Genomic DNA, 8797 nt, shown 5'->3' on the forward strand with positions numbered 1-8797 from the left:
AGTGCGTTGATCAGTGCACCTAAATACACTGTGAGGGTGCGATGGACGAGAAAAGACAAGTGGCGGAGACAGTTTGCGAGGTGGATGATCATGGAATCTTCTAGAAACTTCTCATGGGACACTTGCCTCTCAAAATCGCCCAAGGATGAGTAAGAGATCAATGAGATCTCCAAGTGGCATCAAGAACTATCAGAGAGAAGACACTAATCAAAAACCCAGAGGTGACTCACACCTCTGCAAATATCTATATATAGATCTCTCATCCCAGAGATCCAGAGGTTAGAGGCTGGAATTTTGTACATTGCAAAGAATTGCTGTTGGTTTGAGATTGAGATCATTGGGTGCTTTATGCTTTGAGGGAGGTGAAGAAGGGATTCCTTTGCTGGGAGGTTGATGCTGGATTGGAACTCACTTAGTTGTATCTCCTCCTGAACCTTGTTATTTCATCAATAAAACTATTTGAGTTTCTCCTACATGCTTATGTGTCTTTGATGTATGATTGCATTAGTATGTTTAGCTTATTTCTAATCCTAAGCTAGTTATGAATATGAATCCATGTCTTTGTGTAGTTTTCCCCTTTTGTGATCTTGCAGGAACTTGGTGAAGCTGGGCAAGCGAGAAAGCAAGTAGCTGGGAGCTATCAAAGAGAAGAGAAACCGGATCAAAGGATTAGCGGAAGGCACCGGTTAGTCCATCTCATCTCTCTTCATTCTTAATTCATAAAGAAGAATACTAGAATAGTTGTTTCTGTTTGTTGCTAAGGCACTATCACACCTTAGGTGGATAGGGTCGTCCTGAATAGGCACTTTTCCCCACAACAAATTGGCGACTCCACTGGGGAGATCTGTCTAATTAGTTTATTTGTGTTTCTATTACTGTTTGTTTCATAGACTTACAAGCAGCAATCGAACTGCATCTGCCATTTTCAGATGCAAAGTAGACAACTGCTGCTTTAATCCACTCACTGGATTTGTCTATGATCTGAACAATGGACTCACAAATGATCTGATAACCCTTTGTGATAGCTCTTAGTCCTCCTTTAAATCATCCCTCTGATTGTACCTTGCTTGTTTCTTTTATTTGGCCTGAAACCGTAGATTAAACTGCAAACTGTGACCCAGAACCCGGAGAGAACTCTCGTTTCTGCTCCAGCGCAGGCTCTGTGAAGAGACTCTGCATTTCAACGCAGGTCCCAAGAGGGCTACCTGCGCTGCAATTCAGTTTCTCTGTGCAACAGGTGCGCTGATCAGCTTTTGCCCTGTGCAGCTGAGGTTCTTTGCTCTGTTTTGCCCAGTTTTGATCTCTGTTTTTGCAGCCTGTAACCAGTATAGGTACCTATCTGAAAACCCCTTTTCTCTGCCTTAATTCCGCCTCCTTTGTACAAAAAGACTGTAGGTGTTTTTATGTGTTTGTGGCATCATTTACAGTTTTCCATTGCAAAAGTGAAATAGTCATACTGTAGCCTTTGATTCAGATCTGTCGATTTTGGTCTTAGGAGAAAGTTCATTTGCTGTTCACAGTTGATTATACATTTACCTTTGCTTTTGGTTTGAATTTGTCTCTTTCTAGTGTCGAAACAAGTATTATTTCGAAAATCGTAAAGTGTCGTAATCTCTTCTACCCTTTTTGATTTCGAAAAGTAAGCTTGTTTGTATTTGTCATTTGAAAGCGAATTCAAAGTTGTGCAAAAACTTTCTTTTTAGGCATCAATATTAAGAAAGTGAAAAACAAATACATGCACTTGTGCATTTGCATATTGATAGTTTGTATGGCTTGATTTAGGAAAAAGTGCATTTACAGTGTGCTCTTTGCTCTTTGAGAAAAGATTGTGTCTTGCTTTTCCCTTTGTAGCTAGGATTTTCATTGTTGAAAAAGAGATAAAGATTTGCTTATCATCTTTTAGATTGCATTTAGGAATTACATCTACATCTCGTGGTGAACCTCAAAAGGCAAACTTCTAAGAAAGATCAACTTAAAATAAACTGAATGAACCTAACAACGCTTTGTAACTTAACGCACAACATAGAGGTCTAGGCTAGAGACGTGTTCCGGCGTCGTAAAACCTGGTATCTGTTGGCCTCACTGATGGTTGGGTGATTCCTCCTGAGAGACCAAAAGTGCCAGTACGGATTGTGCTCCCACGTACCGTCGAGTATATATTGGGAGACCCCTATAGGCTTAAAACCTTTTATCCATAGGAAGCCGTGTCGGCCGCCCTACTGATCGCAATGCACCGAACATAGCATTCAGGAAGATTGACTGCCGTACCGTAAAACGTATTCTGCAGTTTTGTGATTGGTTTGGCACACCCTCTACCTAGATTTCCAGAGCAGTCCCTTTCGTTCCTTTTCAGACTCCTTAACGGAAAAGGTCCATCTGAGCACTTGTCACTTCAGGCTCATTAAAAATCGAAGGAGACTAGAGTCATCTTTTGTTTTTTCTCGACTCTTAAAAACTGAAAAAACAAGTTGTGTCAAAGCGTCTAAAATTTATTTTAAACGGAATAATCATCACCTTTCCCTCGTTGATCTTCGAAGTTAGTCTCACTTCATCGCAAGTTCTTGTAGAATCGCTAGAAAATATTTTGGATAGACTAGATATGTCTGAACAACCGTCGACATCCAGGACTGTGTCGTCCGATACAGCAGTGGCACAGCCTCCTACTGCTACTCCAACGATGTTCAATGGTATACCATCTGTCCTGGCAAGTTATCAACAACAAGCCGGAGTCCAATCAGGGACTGCTTCGACGACATGGTTAGTTCCTATTTCTTCATCCGGGTTATCATCTGGTATTTCTTATGTTGAAACTCAACAAATTGATCCAATGTGTCTTCAAAGGCCAATCTACCCTTTAAGTACTGGATTGCCACCATATGGAGGGCAGTATGCTTTTTCATTATTCCCTCCCAGAGAACAACCATATGGGAGTTTACAACAAAGTTCAGGTCAAACTGGAATTACATCCAGTGGTTGGGTACCAATACTGCCTCAACAACCAAGGGTTGTATATTCAATGCAACCAGTCCACCCTGTGTCAGATATTCCCACTATACCTGCTATGGTGACTGCGTCGCAAGTACAAGCTCTACCTGTTGTATGTCAACCCCAAGTTTCTCAGGTTGCAATACAACAGCCTCTTGTCTCAACGACTCAATCACAATCTTAGGTTAGTGCTTCCTTATCTAGAGCGACTAAGGCTCAAACAAGTACTGTGACTCCTCATCTTGGTCAATCATCCAGTATGGGTCAACAGCAAATGGTCCAACAACCAGAGCTGGTTCAAACTCAACAACCCCCATTCCAGCAATCATATCAAGGACCTGAGCAACAAGTCTTTGTAAATAATGGGCAATCGCATTTCCAAAGCGGTTATCAACAACCATATTATAGTGGTTATGCCCATCAACCTTGTCAAAGTTGCCAACATCAAATACATTATGTTGGTATGCAAAGACCCATTGCTCAGGCGATTCCATCTTATCCTGGGTATGCTTCGCCTAACCTGAGTCAACAATTGCCCTTTGTAGCAACTCTAGAATTACTAGATCTAAACCGGCTAACGAATGATCCAATTGCTTATGCCCCTTGGTGGCCAGTGATTCCGCAGAAACTTCCGTCAGATATTCCTAAATTTAATGGAAATCCGGGTGAAGATCCGTCGAATCATGTGATGACATTTCATCTGTGGTGTTCATCAAACACCCTAAACGATGATTCGATTAGGCTTCGCCTTTTTCAGAGGACGTTAACTGGTCCGGCAGCAAAATGGTACATCGAATTGCCTAGAGCTTCATTCGACAACTTCAGTACCCTAGCCACAACCTTTTTAACCCATTTTCAATTACCGATAAGGTATGAAACGGGAACGGAACTCCTTACCAACTTCAAACAGACAACGGCCACTCACATATCTGATCATATACATGAGTGGCGACGTCGTCGTAGAATGGTAAAAACGTACGTCCCCGATCAGCTATTAGCTGAATGGTTTATCAAGTCATTACTTCCTTCCATCACGGAAGATGTGGCAAAGGGGGGAGTCGTAACAGAAGAGCAAGTTATCGCTCGTGCGCAATATCTGGACTTGATCTATACTCAGTCTGGCACGCTCTACGACAAAATACCTGACGCCCCTAGACCGGATTTCTCAGTTCCTCCTCCGCCTAAATCAAACAATGACTCTCATGCCATCGATGGCGTGATTGGCGCGACAGACATGAAATCGACAAAGGCTACATCTAAAAAGGCCTGTAAGATTTCTAGTCAAAATGCAAATGAGGAACTTCTTGCCTCGGAAGTAAATGCCGTGTCGACTGACAAGGGCAAACAACTGAAGCAACCAGGGGGCAAGAAGAAAAAGAAAGGGAGAAAAAGGAAGCAGGATGAGTCATCTCCTGAAAAGCCTTCTACAAACCCTTCTGGGCAAAGGAAACCCCCTGCGGGGTGTCATATATGCGATGAGGATCATCGGACGAGAGATTGTCCACATAAAGCTGAAGTTAAGAAACTCTTTAGGAGTTCAAAAACCTCAGTAGTTTTGACTGATCTGTTTCCAAGCCCGGGAACCAAACTGGTTGCTAATCAAAATGCTTCCCGATCCCAAGTGCTTATGTTGTCTATCTCAAAGCAGCAAAATGATGCTTTGGCAAGGAATAAAGATTACGGGAATCCACAGGTGTCGAATAACAAGGCTAATGAACAACCTAGTAGTTCGACAACAACTTTGACCAAAGTTGTGCCACCCATCATTCCTGAACAAATGATAAAGTCGCCAAAGGGAGTAGTGCACAAATCGACATTTAATCCTCGTGCAAAAATAGCACAGAATTATAATATAATAGAGGACCTGGCCCAATCGCCGTCCGCTATGTCGACACTTGAAGTACCGCAAAATTGCCTCTCCCAAGAGTAAGCTTTATTATCAGCAATAGGTGGGATTGACCCAATGGATTCCAATCTTGTGGCCTTTAATCATAAAGGATATGACCCTCAGTTACCAGCTCAACTAGCTTTCCTTATTCAAGTGAAAGCCCTCAACAAAACTGTTCATCGAACAATTATTGATGAGGGGGCATCTACATGTATTATGTCGATGAGTTGCTGGAAAACTTTAGGATCTCCAACCTTGTCGCGGTCTGCGACGACGTTAAAAGCATTCGACGGAAGGACATATACCCCATATGGTATCCTAAATAACTTGAAAGTTGAACTAGGAGGGAAAACAATAGAGATAGATGTTGAAGTCATCGATGGGAATCTTGATTACAACATCCTATTAGGAAGACCATGGATTTATGCCATGGCAGCTATTGTGTCAACCTATTTTAGAAAGATTGCATTTCCCTTTCAAGGAGGGATTACAATCGTCGATCAACAAAACTTCCTCCCCAATGGTTCTCAAGTTACTGGAAGCATTCCAATGATCCATGGAAGTAATCATTCGCTCCAAAATATCGGAGTAGGTCTCCTAAAAGACCCTGCCTTAATGGGTACTTTTGCCCTACTGCCTCCGAGTAATCTGGCGGAAGTGGCCTCAGTGGAATATGAAACCTTCTATATCTAATGGATCTGGATTCCGAGGACGGTTCTTATCTCGTGACAACCTCGTTAAAAAATGAAACAAGGAGTCATGAGGATAGTTCTTTTACTATGTCAACCTCATTAAAAAAAAAAAAATGAAACAAATCCCCTTTCCAAATCTCAAAGGTAAACCTTCATTCCAACCACTGAGTTGAATGCAATGAAGCTTGGGGGGCATGCACCTCGATTTGCATTATTATGCTGGGGGCATGCAAACTTATCACGAGCAGTGTTACTGCGGGGTTCAAGCTCGTTAAAAAAAATAATAATAATAATAAACCCGCATCGAGCAGTTTTAGCACATAGTTCATGCTCGTTAAAAAATAAACATAAGATCGAGCAGTTTTAGCACATAGTTCATGCTCGTTAATAAATAAACGCAAGATTCGAGCAGTTTTAGCACATAGTTCATGCTCGTTAAAAAATAAACGCAAGATCCGAGCAGTTTTAGCACATAGTTCATGCTCGTTAAAAAATAAACATAAGATCAAGCAAGTGTTTCAATCCGCGTTTAAGCTCGTTAAAAAACGAACTATCCTCCGGTAAATAACCACCGTGAATGTAGTACTTCAGCCATTAAAGCCTTGGTCGTGTTTACACCATCACCTCCACTTTTCTATTGGCTGATCATTCACCTCCATTTGATTGTTTACCCATTTTGAGGAACAGCTACGAAGAGTGATTTCACTAGCCATCCTTGTGACACTGCCGTGATTGGAAAATTCCAAACCTTACCTGGAATCAGCTGCTACCCATTTTATCACTCGTTCCTCAAAAGACAAGTCTTCTTTAAGCTCTTTTCATCTGACTCGTAAAATATGAAAAGATTGCCGAGTTTTGGCCTTCCAGCTCGTTAAAGCGACCGGAAGTGCTATCCCTCCTCTAGATTTTAATCTTTTTGGACCTGAGGGATTATTGCACAAAAAGATCGAGCGCTTGTTTTGTTCGGCTCGTTAAAACTATCGAAAATTCATCCCTTCTGTATTGTTTTATACTTTTTCGGACTTAAGGGATTAGATGACGAAAAAGGACTTTCGGAGTTAACTTTACGTACCTTTTCAGACTCTCTAAAAATGAAAAGGACCGAGTTATCTTTGTCGTTAGACTCGTTAAAAGCATTAAATAGCGACAAACTTGTCTTTAGACGAGAATGAGTTTCACTATCGCTAGGCTCGTTAAAACATAGCGATGGGTTTGCCCGAAGGGCAAATTATAGAACAAGCATATGTTATCCTCCTCAAGCTTGACAAAAATAAAGAGGTACTGGTCAGCAATGACTGGGGAAAAATTGGGAAAAACTCAAAGAAACTTTATTGGTAGCAAGTCGCTCTTGAACATGACACTTCTCCTCCGTACCACAATCGGGTTGGGTTGTTTCATTCACCGGTCACATCACCATGGTCTCGCCATACCATCCACATTTGGGGTAAATGCTACCAATCCATCGCATAAGTGTCGCCACATGTTCAAGAGAAGTCATTCAGAGAAGTCACCTGTGTCCCATCCACTACCATACATTATACTCTTTCATGACCGCCATCCTGAACCATATATCATCAGACCGTTTTCACCTCCATCAAAATCATTTGCTCCATTCCGTGTCATTGATGTGGGATTCATTAAGGCCCTCCTTTGACAGATCGCTTCTTGTCGACATCAGCTCATTATCCAAGAAGTTGATCTAGGAACACCCCCTTTAGTACTTTGAAGCTTGCATGCCTCAATGGCAAGTTTCTCACTTCCGGCGACAGGTATACATCAATGACCTTCGACCGAAAGATTTTGCGTGGTGTTCGACGCCAAGTCCCCTATTCACACCACGTGAATTGTACTGCAGTACCTTGAGGGTCATCATCATTATCGGTGATTCCTCTCGCGCTTGTGAACAGTTTACATCATTGACTGGTAATCAAGCGATGTCTTTCCATGTTCGACTTCGAAACATTTCTCACATGGATCGACTTGTACTTAGAGTGAAGATCGGACGAGATTGAAGACCCCAGATCTAGTTTCATCCATCCGGGCTACGATATATATTCAGGAAAATAAAGACATGGAAATGTACAGCCTTGCAGCACAGATGATCATCCTACCAAAAGGATGATGGCTCTATCAGAATCATCAGTCTACCATCAGATGATTGTCTGTCCTATGTACATGAAAATGAATTTATAAAGCTGAGCATGGGAATGCCCGCCTCAGCTAGATCATGAAAATAGTATGAAAATAATGTATTGTATTGTATCTTATTACAGGTCTCCTCCCAGCATTGAAAGAACTTCAGATCCTCCTAATAAAGCATTTCACCCGATAAACGGCCTCATACTTTAGGGGGCAACTGTTATAGACATTTTTGTGCCTTACAGCTCTAAGCATGAAATGTCCATAAACCAAGGGCTCCTAAGTACCTAAAAGTGTTGTTCTAACTCCTAAAGGAACAAGGTCAACAAATTACAGCTTCTCCCAGAAGTTCTCCACCAGAAACTACTCAAAATTGGTCAAAACTGGATCAGTGCACTTGCTCCATGGCCAGGGTGCTATGCAGCGCACCTTGTACACACGGGAAGTGCGTTGATCAGTGCACCTAAATACACTGTGAGGGTGCGATGGACGAGAAAAGACAAGTGGCGGAGACAGTTTGCGAGGTGGATGATCATGGAATCTTCTAGAAACTTCTCATGGGACACTTGCCTCTCAAAATCGCCCAAGGATGAGTAAGAGATCAATGAGATCTCCAAGTGGCATCAAGAACCATCAGAGAGAAGACACTAATAAAAAACCCAGAGGTGACTCACACCTCTGCAAATATCTATATATAGATCTCTCATCCCAGAGATCCAGAGGTTAGAGGCTGGAATTTTGTACATTGCAAAGAATTGCTGTTGGTTTGAGATTGAGATCATTGGGTGCTTTATGCTTTGAGGGAGGTGAAGAAGGGATTCCTTTGCTGGGAGGTTGTTGCTGGATTGGAACTCACTTGGTTGTATCTCCTCCTGAACCTTGTTATTTCATCAATAAAACTATTTGAGTTTCTCCTACATGCTTATGTGTCTTTGATGTATGATTGCATTAGTATGTTTAGCTTATTTCTAATCCTAAGCTAGTTATGAATATGAATCCATGTCTTTGTGTAGTTTTCCCCTTTTGTGATCTTGCAGGAACTTGGTGAAGCTGGGAAAGCGAGAAAGCAAGTAGCTGGGAGCTATCAAAGAGA

Source organism: Pinus tabuliformis, chromosome 8 (assembly GCF_031772625.1).
Source record: "Pinus tabuliformis cultivar Carrire ecotype Pingquan chromosome 8, CPIR1, whole genome shotgun sequence".
NCBI classification, from domain to species: Eukaryota; Viridiplantae; Streptophyta; class Pinopsida; order Pinales; family Pinaceae; genus Pinus; species Pinus tabuliformis.